At 46.3% G+C, this 14,258-nt stretch overlaps 1 protein-coding gene across 1 annotated transcript in view; it reads right to left on the bottom strand.

The window, feature by feature from the left end:
* Window positions 1–14,258, bottom strand: part of LOC5574017 (syndetin) — a 36,478-nt gene that overhangs the window by 3,741 nt on the left and 18,479 nt on the right. The gene's annotated exons all lie outside the window — the stretch shown is intronic.

Genomic DNA, 14,258 nt, shown 5'->3' with positions numbered 1-14,258 from the left:
ATATGTAACACCCTTTGATCCCAAACTGCCATCCTGTCCCAGTGCTGAGGTGTGGGTGAAAGGTATTGATGAAACTGGAGATGTCTACACGTGGTCTGCTGCCATGCGCCTCCATTGTGCCCGGTTAAGTTTGAGTGGGTGTGCAAAATTATGGTTTGCGGGGTGCCATGCAGTGATCAAGAACTGGGATGAGTTTAAGGCGGAAATAGTTAAGGGTTTCCCTTCGGCGAAAAATCCAATCTATTACCATAATTTGCTCTCATCTCGAAAATGGAAGAGCGGTGAAACTGTAGAAGAGTACGTGTACGAGATGCTAGCCATGGGACGAAAGGGTGGTTTTACTGAAGAGACGATTGTAACTTATATAACCAGTGGACTAAGATCGTATGTGAGACGCTCCGGGATGACGATCGGGAAAGTGTTTACAGTGCAAGGTCTGTTAGAAGAATTGCGCTGGATCGACAGTGTGGACGTAGTAACAACTACTAGTAGAGCAAGTGATGCTGGCGCGGGTATGGCCACGAATGTTGGTGACGGACGAAGAAAGACTGAAACCGTTGGCGAACCTTGCTACCACTGCCGTGAAATGGGACATATTGCCCGAAATTGTCCAAAGGTGAAGGGCCATCTGTGTAAACGCGAAGGGCACATGAAGAGAGACTGTAGAGGACAGAGTGGTAAAAAGGAAATTCGAGAGCAAAATCCCAAAATGATGCGAGTGGTGGACCAGAAGAGCATGTTTGTGAAAAATGTGGTGATATCTGGGCTCATCCTGAAGGCCTTGGTGGACACTGGCGGAAAAGTTTCAACGATCCAGGAAAAGTTTGCCAAAAAGGTTGGCGAGCTTAGGCCCAGCCATAAAGTGCTGCGTGGATTCGGGAAAAAAGAAGTGACCGTTTCCTCAAAGGTATGTGCAGAGCTGAAGGTGGACGGTATCAACATGCCTGTTGAGCTACAAGTGGTGCCTACGTGGGTGCAAGATCGGTTGATTATGGTGAAAAGAAAAGGTGATGTGAAATTCGCATGGGAAAGAGAGTCAGAGGCAGGATCTCCGCAACCAAACTCCGATGAAGAGGCCGTAGAATTGTCTGTGGCTCGGATGTATACCATTGCGGTTGAATCTGAGAGAGTGATAGATGAACAGTCGTTGAACAGTGATGGCGGACACCTATACGATCAGAAGCTGGTCCGACTGATAGAGCAGTACCGAGATTGCTTTGCTCTTAACATGAAGGAGATGGGATGTGCCAAATCGACGGAGATAAAGATCAATCTGGTGAATGAAAATCCCGTGTATATGAAAAAATGAAGAAGAATTGCTGTGGAAATTTGAAGAGCTGTTAGTGGTCTTACGAGACGAAGGATTCACAATTAATTTGAACAAGAGCCACTTTTTCAAAACATTGGTGTGATTCTTGGGCTTTGAAGTGAGTGAGAGAGGAGTTTGTCCTGGTGAATTGAAGACTAAGGCGGTCTCGGAGTTTCCAACCCCCACCTCAGTACATTCTGTGCAACAGTTTCTGGGGCTGTCTGGATTTTTTCGACGGTTTGTGCAAAATTACAGCATAATTGCTGGGCCCTTGTTTCGATTGCTGAAAAAGGATGCTGAATTTGTGTGGCAGGAGAAAGAGGAGAGTTCATTTCGTAAAATCAAGCAACTTTTGGTGGAGCGACCTTTGTTGGTGCTATATGATCCCAAGGCTGAGATCGAGCTCCACACCGATGCGTCCAGTGTGGGGTTGGCAGGAATACTGCTGCAAAAGTGTGAAGATGTGTGGAAGCCCGTGAGTTACTTCAGTCGTAAAACGTCTAGTGCTGAAGCCGTATACCATAGTTACGAGCTGGAGTTATTAGCTGTAGTGGCGAGCGTGGAGAGATTCAGGCAGTATTTGATCGGGAGATTCTTCATACTGCGTACGGATTGTTCGGCGATACGTGATACCTACACCAAGAAGGAAATGAACCCTAGAATTGCTCGCTATTTTTTGAAGATGTTGGAGTACATATGTGTTAGACAATCATCGCTTGTACCGCAAGGTGGACGGAAGAAAGTGCTGGGTGGTACCGAACAACGTACGGTGGACAATGATGAGAAGCTATCATGACGAAAAGGGGCATTTTGGAGAAGAGAAGGTGGTTTCGATGATGGGTGAAATGTTTTGGTTCCCAAAAATGCGGAAATATGTGCGAGCCTACATCGCTGCTTGCCCCAAATGTGCATTTTTCAAGGCGAAGCAGGAGAGACCCGAAGGTTTTCTGAATCCCATTCCGAAGACACCGATACCGTTCTATACAGTACACATCGACCATCTGGGACCATTTCCTAGGTCGTCTAAGGGAAATGAGCATATCCTTGCCATCATTTGTGGATTCTCGAAATTCTTGTTAGCCAAGCCGGTGAAGTCCACTAACACGCAGCCGGTGATAACGATGTTGAAAGAGATGTCCAGTGTGTTCGGGCTTCCATCCCGAATAATAACGGATCGTGGAACTGCATTCACGTCCAGAGTATTTAAACAGTTTTGTGAAGATTACAGTGTTGAGCACGTGTTGGTAGCCGTTGGTACCCCTCGTGGGAACGGCCAGATCGAGAGAAGCAATCGCACTATACTCACTGCTCTCCGTACGATGGTCGATGAAGCGGAAAGACGATGGGACGAGAAGGTCAAGTTCGTGCAGAGTGCTATCAATACGGCACCCAATTCTACCACAAGGTTAGCGCCAACTACGCTTGTGTTGTCCTTCAAACCGAGGGACGTGGTGCAGAACGAGATAATCTTAGTAATTTCGACTGAGAACCCCATCATACCAGCGTCGATTCAGGAGCTACGTGATCGTGTGGAAACAGCTACGCGCGAGAATCAAGCCAAGCAGAAGAGATATTACGATAAACGGAGACGAGCAGCGGTCAACTATCACGTGGACGAATTGGTGTTGGTAGTGAAGGACCAATACATTGCCGGAGGTAGCCGTAAGTTGGAACCGCGTTTCAAAGGGCCGTTTGTGGTCACTGAGGTGCTACCGAACGACCGTTACAGAGTGAGTACGATCCCAGGATTTAGTGGTCGAGCTTTCTCTACAGTGTATGCGGCAGACCACATAAAGAGATGGTGTGATACAGTGGACTTAGAGGGAGATGCGTTAGTCGGGAGTGAACTATCGACCGATGAGGAAGACTATTAGATTAGAGAGATATGAGATGTAGATTTGAGTAATTGAAATGAATTCGATGCGGACATCTTAAATGTCTGGGTGTCCGATTGTAAGGAACTTTATACTAAATGGGCAGAACCCAGTGAACTGTAGAACACTTATACCTACACAACCACACTAATTTGATACGTTTTGAACTTTATAATTTTACAATATACAATCAGTCTATTCCAAGCCACCGGAGTAATCACTTCGAGTCCGAAACGCTCTAATTCCCCCCGAGTCCTTGTCCGCCGTTGACCCCCCTGTAGTTTGCTTTTTACACTAGTTTATCGAAGAGTCACAAATACGCAAAAACTCTGTAGAAGCAGTGCTTCATCGAACACTTGACGTAACGATAGTGGAGACAGGAATGTTCAAAACAGTAGAGGAATTGACTACATCAATTCGATGAAACGTTCAGCCCAGGGTAGTTTTAGGCCCCTAGATATTCCTGTGATATTATAATAGGCGGGAAAAAACTGCCTAGCTGTCACAATTCTAAACAACGCAAACAAATCGTTATCCCAGATCATTTATGTCCGGCAACAAATGGATTCGAGGAAAGTTAAGTATCATAGGACTTCGATATTGGCCGATCTACAACAGATCTGCTACATTCTTTACGAAAAATGCCGGCAAATTCTTTCAAAATGCCGTATCAAAGAGGTTGAACCTTCAAATTTTAAGGTGATGATCAGAGGTGCCAAAATATTGAGGGGGCAAAAATTGTCGACATGGAGAAGATTTTTTTTGTTGAGTCGAATTCCAAGTAGGTAGGGAGACTTACGACTTCGGTTCCATTCGACTATTACACTGCGGAACACGTTTTTGTCTCAAGCATCAAAATACCACTATTTACTAAATTAAGGGTTGTTGAATCCAATGCCGTTTTCAAAAATATCGTAGCTCGTCTAGTTTTTGAGATATTTGCTGTTGAATATGCAAAATTTTACTATTTCAGCCAACTTGCATGCAAGTTTCTCAGCTTGTATGGCAATTTATTTGCTTAATTTGCCACGGAATTCAAACTTTATGTATATAACTTGCCCAGCAACTCCTATCCCTACCTCCTCGCGGTACTGGCCGGGGTACGAGTAACCTTAGGGAAGATCGGGTAACCAACCCCCGGTGGGAACTTTGGTCGTATGCTGACAGGGAAGGGGGGGGGGGGTTTGCTTTTGCTTTTGCTTTTGCTTCTGCAAACCTTGAGCGTCTGTACTCCATGTTAGGAGCGGCTCACAACAGCGTCTGTTCCCCATGTCAGGGGCGGCTGATCATCGTCCGAGTGCCAGAGAAGGACTCTAAGCTAAACTGCACTATGGTCCTCCGAACATTTAGGGGGAATGGTCCTCCGGAAATCTAGGGGGTTGGTGTCAGGCCCTGCAAGCCAGCCATAAAAAAATCAAGCAACGAATAATCAACGAGAGAATACGAACCGGGACAATCGGCGAAGACGTAAAGGGACTAGCGATTGGAAGCTCGGTACGTGGAACTGTAAATCTCTCAACTTCATCGGGAGCACACGCATACTCGGTGACGTGCTGAAGGGCCGCGGATTCGGCATCGTAGCGTTGCAGGAAGTGTGTTGGAAGGGATCAATGGTGCGAACGTTTAGAGGTAACCATACCATCAACCAGAGCTGCGGCAATACACATGAGCTGGGAACAGCTTTTATAGTGATGGGTGATATGCAGAGGCACGTGATCGGGTGGTGGTCGATCAATGAGAGAATGTGCAAGTTGAGGATCAAAGGCCGGTTCTTCAACTTCAGCATAATAAACGTGCACAGCCCTCACTCCGGAAGCACTGATGATGATAAAGACGCTTTTTACGCGCAGCTTGAACGCGAGTACGACAGCTGCCCAAGCCACGACGTCAAAATCATCATAGGAGATCTAAACGCTCAGGTTGGCCAGGAGGAGGAATTCAGACCGACGATTGGAAAGTTCAGCGCCCACCGGCTGACGAACGAAAACGGCCTACGATTAATTGATTTTGCCGCCTTCAAGAATATGGCCATTCGTAGCACCTACTTCCAGCACAGCCTTCCATACCGATACACCTAAAGATCACCACAGCAGACAGAATCGCAAATCGACCACGTTCTGATTGATGGTCGGCACTTCTCCGATATTATCGACGTCAGGACCTATCGTGGCGCTAATATCAACTCTGACCACTATCTGGTGATGGTCGAACTGCGCCCAAAACTCTCCGTCGTTAACAACGTACGGTACCGACGGCCGCCCCGGTATGACCTAGAGCGGCTCAAGCAACCGGATGTCGCAGCGGCATACGCGCAGCACCTCGAGGCTGCATTACCGGAAGAGGGTGAGCTGGACGGAGCCCCTCTTGAGGACTGCTGGAGAACAGTAAAAGCAGCCATCAACTATGCCGCTGAGAGCAACGTCGGGTACGTGGGACGGAGTCGACGGAACGATTGGTTCGACGAGGAGTGCCAGGAGGTTTTGGAGGAGAAGAATGCAGCGCGGGTGGTCATGCTGCAGCAAGGGACCCGGCAGAATGTGGAACGCTATAAACGGAAACGGCTACAGCAAACCCGCCTCTTTCGGGAGAAAAAACGCCGCCTGGAGGAGACGGAGTGCGAGGAGATGGAACAGCTGTGCCGGTCTCAGGAAACGCGTAGGTTCTATCAGAAGCTCAACGCATCCCGCAACGGCTTCGTGCCGCGAGCCGAGATGTGCAGGGATAAGGATGGGAGCATTCTGACGGACGAGCGTGAGGTGATCGAAAGGTGGAAGCAGCACTTCGACGAGCACCTGAATGGTGCTGAGAGCACAGGCAATGAAGGACGCGACAACGGAGGAAATGCCTTCGTCAGTACTGCGGAAGATGGGAACCAACCAGCCCCCACTTTGAGGGAGGTTAAGGATGCCATTCATCAGCTCAAGAACAATAAAGCTGCTGGTAAGGATGGTATCGGAGCTGAACTCATAAAGATGGGTCCGGAGAGGCTGGCCATTTGTCTACACCGGCTGATAGGCACAATCTGGGAAACAGAACAGCTACCGGAGGAGTGGAAGGAAGGGGTAATATGCCCCCTCTACAAGAAAGGCGACAAGTTAGATTGTGAGAACTTTCGAGCGATCACCATTCTAAATGCGGTCCTTAAAGTATTATCCCAGATCATCTTCCGTCGTCTGTCACCTGTAGTAAACGAGTTCGTGGGAAGTTATCAAGCCGGCTTCGTTGACGGCCGTTCGACAACGGACCAGATCTTTACTGTACGACAAATCCTCCAAAAATGTTGTGAATACCAGGTCCCAACGCATCACCTTTTCATCGATTTCAAGGCGGCATACGACAGTATCGACCGCGTAGAGCTATGGAAAATCATGGACGAGAACAGCTTTTCCGGGAAGCTCACGAGAATGATAAGAGCGACGATGGAAGGTGTGCAAAATTGTGTGAAGGTTTCAGGCGAACACTCCAGTTCGTTTGGATCCCACCGGGGACTACGACAAGGTGATGGACTTTCGTGCCTGTTGTTCAACATTTTTACGAGATCCAGTCAATTTGTTTGCTTCGCGGATGATATGGACATCGTCGGCCGAACATTTGTAAAGGTGGCAGACCTGTACACCCGCCTGAAACGCGAGGCAGCAAAAGTTGGACTGCTGGTGAATGCGGCCAAGCGCGACAGGGCTCGCCTAGGTAGCAGTGTTACGATAAACGGGGATACTTTCGAGGTGGTCGACGAGTTCGTCTACCTTGGATCCTTGCTGACGACTGACAATAACGTTAGCCGTGAAATACGGAGGCGCATCATCAGTGGCAGTCGGGCCTACTATGGTCTCCAGAAGAAGCTGCGGTCAAAAAAGATTCACGCTCGCACCAAATGTACCATGTACAAAGCGCTCATAAGACCGGTAGTCCTCTACGGGCATGAAACGTGGACGATGCTCGAGGAGGATCTGCAAGCACTTGGAGTCTTCGAACGTCGGGTGCTTAGGACGATCTTCGGCGGTGTACAGGAGAACGGTGTGTGGCGGTGAAGGATGAACCACGAGCTCGCCCAACTCTACGGCGAACCCAGTATCCAGAAGGTGGCCAAAGCTGGAAGGATACGATTGGCAGGGCATGTTGCAAGAATGCCGGACAGCAACCCTGCAAAGATGGTGTTCGCTTCGGATCCGGTTGGTACAAGAAAGCGTGGAGCGCAGCGAGCTAGGTGGGCGGATCAAGTGCATATTAACTCCTATTTCGCTTGCTTGGTGGAATAGATCACAAAAAAAGTTTGATAAATCATACTTTAAATTCCATGTAAACATTAAATAAACCAGTGTTTTATACAACTTTGGCGACTTGTAGATAAAAATTGTGACGTGCAGAGACATTTCTTAGAACAGCATCAGATTCAGCGACCCCAAATCTACTACAGACACATAATTTAATCCTTGAGACATGTAAAAATGTTATTTTTGTTACGCTGTGTTGTCGGCAACTAAATTTCAAACGCCAAATAAACAGTATTTCTCTATCAAAATACACAAAAGAAAACATTCAGATGATTTCTTGTTCTGTCAGCTTCTCGCTAACGAGATTTCCGAGACGGAACAAACAATTCCGCCAGAGATGTCATCAATTCAAATGAATGCGCCTCGAAATGCGATTAATTTGGAGTTGCCGAAGAGATTCACTACCAGTTTTTTTTTGGGAAAGCTGCCGAAGAGAATGAGGTTGCCGACAATAGTCACACTGTCAAGAGATGTTTGCAGCGTTGTAAAAACGTTTCTAAAAAGATTTTAGGGGAATTCGGGGTAAAACCGACACCCTAAGCTAATTGATAAAATTTGTGTACTTTCGCTTGTTAAACGAACCTAAAATTGTTGTAGAATCACATATTGGTTATAAATCTATCAAACCTTGCGAACGCTGGATGATATATTAAGGCCCAAGTAAAAATGGAGCAAAAGTCAAAACTGAAAAGCAGTTTTCTCTTTTTAAATAGACAACATGAAGAAAATAAAAACACACAGCTGAGCAATTCTCGCTGAAACCAGGCCGCCATCGGCACCCATGGTTAGAATTCCAATTTTATGTCACTGATCGCTAGTTTTCGATAAAACTTAAGGGTGGTTCTTTCTGTTTTCTCAAATTGGTGGACCCCTCGTACGCCAGCTGGCTGAACAGTTTGCGAAAAAGCCCATTTTTTGATAAATCTTGGGTATTTCTTCACGGGATATGTCTCATATTTCGCTTGGAACACAAAGCAAACTTAGTGGCATCGTATAGAGAAAGGATATAGCTTTCATTTAAACTTGAAAAAATTTTGGCGGCCATTTTGAATTTGGTCGCTATCTTGAATTTTGTTAGAAAAATCGATTTTTCACCAATAGCGCACCGCTAGTTTAGAATTCTGAGACCACCATCAGAAAGCTGAGGAAAAATTGCGTAAGATAGGCTACAAGAACTAGGTGAGCAAACCCTATGATATGAACGATTTTCTAAATCATGTTCTACTATTTTGACGTATATGGCGAATGCAATCAATGCAAACATATTTTTTTGTACAACAAAGAAACAAGTTTTCAATCGTTGGTATATTATTTGAAACAGATAAAGAATAGGAGTATTAATTTGAGTGAAAAAATCTGGCGGCCATCTTGGATTTTGACGCCAAGCTTGGTTTTAAGTAGTAGAATGAGTTTTCACCTTGTTAGCACTCAACATGTTGAATTTCAATGCTACCGTTACACTTATTATTCTTCTTGTTCTTCTTTTTCCCCACGTTACGTCCCTACTGGAACAGATCCAGCCCTTCAGCTTAACTAGTTTTAAAAACAAATGATCAAATAGGATTTTTTAACGCTTGTTTGCTACCTGAATGATTCTTCTGCATATCTTCGAGTTGTAAAATACCATTATTTCCAGTGATGCATTTGAACGCGTTCAGTTCGCGTTCCAGTTCATTTTGTAGGCTTGAACATTGAGCAGTTCAAAAATATGAACCCGTGCGAGCCAAAAAATGAACGCGATCAGTTTTGACTGGTTTACGACAAAATCTAGGTCAATGTTGTGTTTTTGATATTCATTATATCGATGGCTGTATGATTTCTATATTCATAATAAATTACGACAATTGATAGATTCATTTCTCAAGTGGAAACTCCAATCATTATTCCGAATTGAACGGGCCGTTCTTGAGCAACGGCAAGCTCTTGCTCGTAAGTTCATTGACTACTACGTTCAAGCGCAAATTTGGCTCGGGCTCCGTTCACTTTTGGCTCGCGTTCAGTTCAAAATGCACCACTGATTATTTCTTTCATTTATTTGGTCTAAAACCATTGATACAAATGAACAATCAGTTGAACAGCTGAGATAAGATAAGAAAGATAGAATCTGATTGTTTTTTTAACGGAGGCCTTATAATTCAACATGATGAGCACTGAGATGGCAAAAAAAATCATGCAACTGCTAAAAACCAAGATGGCGTCGAAAGCCAAGATGGCCGCCAGTTTTTCTAACCTGGAAATTATACACCTGCCTTTCGGCATTACGTCCACATTAGAACAAAACCTGCTTCTTATCATTCAATTTCGCTACTTTTCACATGCATGTTGGGCGGTACAAAAAACGATACTTTATGACTTAGAAAATCAAGGATGTTTTTTGCTTCAAAATTTAAGACTTTCATTATAAATTAATGCAATTTTGTCAATGTTTTACGTTAGAACTACAGATATTACCACCTACCTTGATACCTTCATGGCTACAGCGTAGCATCACGCCATTGCCGGGCGTATTGTAGAGCTCCATCTTCGTCGGTCTTGGGCGAAACTTCTCCAGTTGCCCCGAACGTTTAGGGTCGCCAGGTCCTCTTCCACTGCGTACAGCCAGCGTATTCGTGGTCTTCCCCGAAGCCGCCGACCTCTACCTGGTTCCCTGCTGAATATTATTTTCGCAATTCTTTCTTCCGACATTCGCACTAAGTGACCAGCCCACTGAAGTCAGCCGTATTTTACACGATTGATAATATTCGCATCTTTGTACACTTGATACAACTCGTGATTCATGCGTCTGCGCCACACACCATTTTCGAGTTTCCCACCGAGTATTGTCCGCAGCACTTTACGCTACCGAGAGCTTTCCGGTCTGACTCTTTCAACGTCCACGCTTCGTGCCCGTAGAGAGCCACCGGAAGAATCAATGTTTTATACAGGGCGAATTTTGTTTCGGTTTGCAAGCTGCGGGACCTAAGCTGGTTACGTAGTCCGTTAAAGGCCCTATTCACAGCCGCAACACGTCTTTTCACTTCGCGGGAAACGTCGTTGTCACATGTCACAAGTGTTCCAAGGTAAACAAATTCTTCAACAACTTCAAACACATCCCCATCAAACACTACCTCAGCACCTACACCACCATGCCTGACTCTATCTCTACCTGCAACCATGTACTTCGTCTTGGTAGAATTGATGGTCAGGCCTATCCTCGCTGTCTCCCTCTTCAGAGGCACGAAGGCCTCTTCCACTGACCTGCGATCGATTCCAATAAGGTCTATATCGTCCGCAAAGCCAAGGAGCATGTGCGGCCTTGTGATAATAGTGCCATTTCTTTGCACGCCAGATCTCCTAATAGCACCCTGAAGTGCAATGTTGAACAGTTAATTCGAAAGTGCGTCTCCCTGCTTCAATCCGTCTAATGTCACGAACGAGGTTGACACCTCGTCTGCGACCCGAACACTTGATTTCGAACCATCCAGCGTAGCACGTATCAGCCTAATTAGTTTCGCCGGAAAACCATGTTCAGAGAGATGGTGAGTCTGCAAGTGATACTCCCAGAATTTGTCTAGGATCATTCGCAAGCTAAACATCTGGTCCGTTGTCGAACGGCCTTCGCGAAAACCAGCTTGGTATTCGCCGACGAAGGACTCTTCGAGTGGTCTCAGTCTATTAAACAGGATGCGCGACAGAATTTTGTACGCCGAATTCCTCTGTAATTGGCACACTCCAGTCTGTGCCCTTTCTTGTAGATAGGGCGGATGAGGCCATCCAACCAGCCGGTGGGCAATTCTTCGTCCTCCCATACTTTCAGCAGTACTCGATGGATCGACTGGTAAAGCTGCTCGTTTCCGTGTTTGAGGAGTTCGACCGGGATCTCGTCCTTCCCAGCAGCCTTACAGTTCTTCAGCTCGCTGATAGCCTTTTTAACCTCTCCTGTGGTTGGCGGGTCCACAGCTTGATCGTCATCATCTATGTTCATCCATTTCCTCGCTACATTTCCATTCTCACCGTTCAACAATTGTTGAAAGTGCTCCTTCCACCTGGCAGCCACCGCCGTTTTATCGGTCAGCAAATTCCCTTCTCGATCATTGCACATGGCGGGCACTGGTACGGTATTGTGCCACGCACCATTGACCGTTGCATAGAATCTCCGCATATCATTCCGGTTCATGCTTTCTTGAGCGTTAGCTACCACACTTTCTTCGTGCTGCCTTTTCTTTATGCGGTGGATTCGCTTTTCTTCGGCTCTCGCTGCCCTGTACCGCTCTCTGTTCTGTCGGGTACCGGCCACAAGCATACGGCTTCTGGCTACATTCTTCATGTCTGTCACCCTCTGGCACCCTTCATCGAACCAGCCGTTTCGTCTTCGTCGTTGACCAGTGCCGATCACTTCCCGCGCCGTTGTTGTCACAGCTTCGTGGATAAGGTTCCGCAGGCTGTCGACGTCTCCAGCAACGTTGATTCTTCTCAACTGCTCGTCTAGTTGCTGACGGTATTGCGCAGCTACTCAATCAGACGACAAGCGTTGTATATTGAAGCGCAGCGTTCTGTTTGTTGTGAAACTCGTGACGCTGGATAACCGCGCCCGAATTTTAGCTACAACGAGATAATGATCTGATCTGATTATCTGAACGAGATAATGATTTGGGAGCAGGCATCTCCACTCGGGTGTCGCCAGGTGTGTTTGCGGATATTCTTTCGTGCGAAGTAAGCACTGCTGATTGCCATCCCTCTAGCAGCAGCGAAGGTTACTAGCCGCAGGCCATTATCATTGGTAACGGAATGAAGGCTTTCCGTTTCAATGACGGGTCGAAAGAAATCTTCTTTCCCGATCTGCGCATTTGCGTCGCCGATGACTATCTTGACGTCTTGTTTTAGGCACTCTCCGTAGGCCTTATCTAGGCTCTCATAGAACTCATCCTTCATGTCATCGGGCTTATCGTTCGTTGGCGCATATATGCTGATCAGGCTGTAGTTGAAGAACTTGCCCTTTATTCTCAACACACAGATTCGGTCGCTTACCGGTTTCCACCGAATAACTCGCTTCATCTGCTTCCCAATCACTATGAAGCCAACTCCACGTTCTGCTCTGTCGCCACCGCTGTAGTAGATGTGGTACTTGAATGAAGTGTTGGCGATGGGGTCCACCGCTCGGAATTCGCGTTCTCCGGTTCTCAGCCAGCGTATTTCCTGGATAGCTGCTACTTTCACGCCAACATTCCGCAGTTCACGAGCCAGGAGCAGGCGTTGCAGAATTCGCTCTCATTTGAGAATGAAGCACGATCAAAGCAAGCAAAGAAAAACATCCCATCTGTTGCGGTCCACGATCGTCATTGTATCGCAAGGTGTAACAAGTCTGATAAATGGAAGCAGCGAGCGAGAGCCCCAACGAGAGAGCGATGATAAAATCCATTTTTCTCGCTTGTTTACCGTTGGGGATAGGTGTTTTTCTTTACTGGCACGATAAACAATCCACGAACTTCCAATAACGACAGTGTCCCCCAGGCTTGGAGCATGTTTAGAGGGGTTTTATCATGCACTACTATCCCCCAATCTGATCAAACTTGTAGCAGTATACGATAAACAGTCTCTCATAATGTGCAGCATGTTATGATAGTTACAGAGAGCGATACGTGAGAGATTCTCTCAATTTTCTCAGGATTCAATCCCTGGCCAGGAGCCCAACACGCGCGGGTTCATTCAAAGTTCTCGCGTTCCAAGATCCAACTTTCCAATCGTTGTCCTTTATTCGTTGCCAGGTCTGTTGCCGTAAAAACAATCCGTTTGCTCTACTTTTGCCTTTCTTGGTTGGTGAAGAGTTTTCGATAGGCCACCTAACCAGGGTTGCGCTACCTACATCGGCCTCCTCGATGCTGACACGATACAGCAATGTCCGTTTGTTCTTTACATGATGACCACGGTCATAGCCATCACAACCATCCACCTTTATCAGGGCTTTGGACCTGTAGCTCTGGTTCTCAATAGTTTCAAGTTCTTTCGGACATGCTACTATGGTGAGCCGTCATGCGCTAGCTGTGTAATTTAATATTTTATTAACATATTATACCAGAGTGTCCGGATATTGGTACTGTTCGGATTTTGATTCACCACGGTACACTCCGTTGAACGTTGCCGACATTAATTTAATAGGATCATGTGAGCCATAGCCTGCGTTTCTGGAATCCAACATTAGGAAACCAAGTAGTCGTAGCATTCGCATGGACCGATGCACGAGTTCACTAATCTGACGTTTGAGCGGTGCCAAATTCACTCGTTGCCGTGGTCACGTAAATAACACGGCACCGCTCAAATGTCAGATAATGAACTCGTGCATTGGTCCATTGGAGCATATATGGGGCTCTGCACAATAATCTGTCCCTCTCTTTTACTCCTTCACGAAATTAGTAAACAACAAGGCCAGTAAACGTCAAAATTACATGCAAAATCAAAACAGTGCAGAGCCCCATGATAAGATTGTTTGTATGAAAATCCAAAATAAATTGTATGGCGCGTAAGAAATCTCAAACCCCCCCTCCCCCCATAACCCCTTACGTAATTAATGGACAGCCCCTTATTAAGTGAAACTGAATTCAGAAGCCTGAATCTTCAGGACATTCTGTTATTCTTAACCCGCTGTGGTAATGAGCTATAGGCTCTCATTTCGCTTATGCGATCTTCCCTCTTCAAGGGACCCCACTCCTATTTCCTCTCATCTTTCCCTTCCCTTTCATCTCCCATCGGGTAGATGATGAAATAGGCTCAAATATGGCGATGGCACAAATCTCCCAACTGGTGGGGAACGTGCCTTTGGAGCCGGCC

Source organism: Aedes aegypti, chromosome 1 (genome assembly GCF_002204515.2).
Source record: "Aedes aegypti strain LVP_AGWG chromosome 1, AaegL5.0 Primary Assembly, whole genome shotgun sequence".
Lineage (NCBI taxonomy): Eukaryota > Metazoa > Arthropoda > Insecta > Diptera > Culicidae > Aedes > Aedes aegypti.
This window is presented reverse-complemented; position numbering and strand designations above follow the sequence as displayed.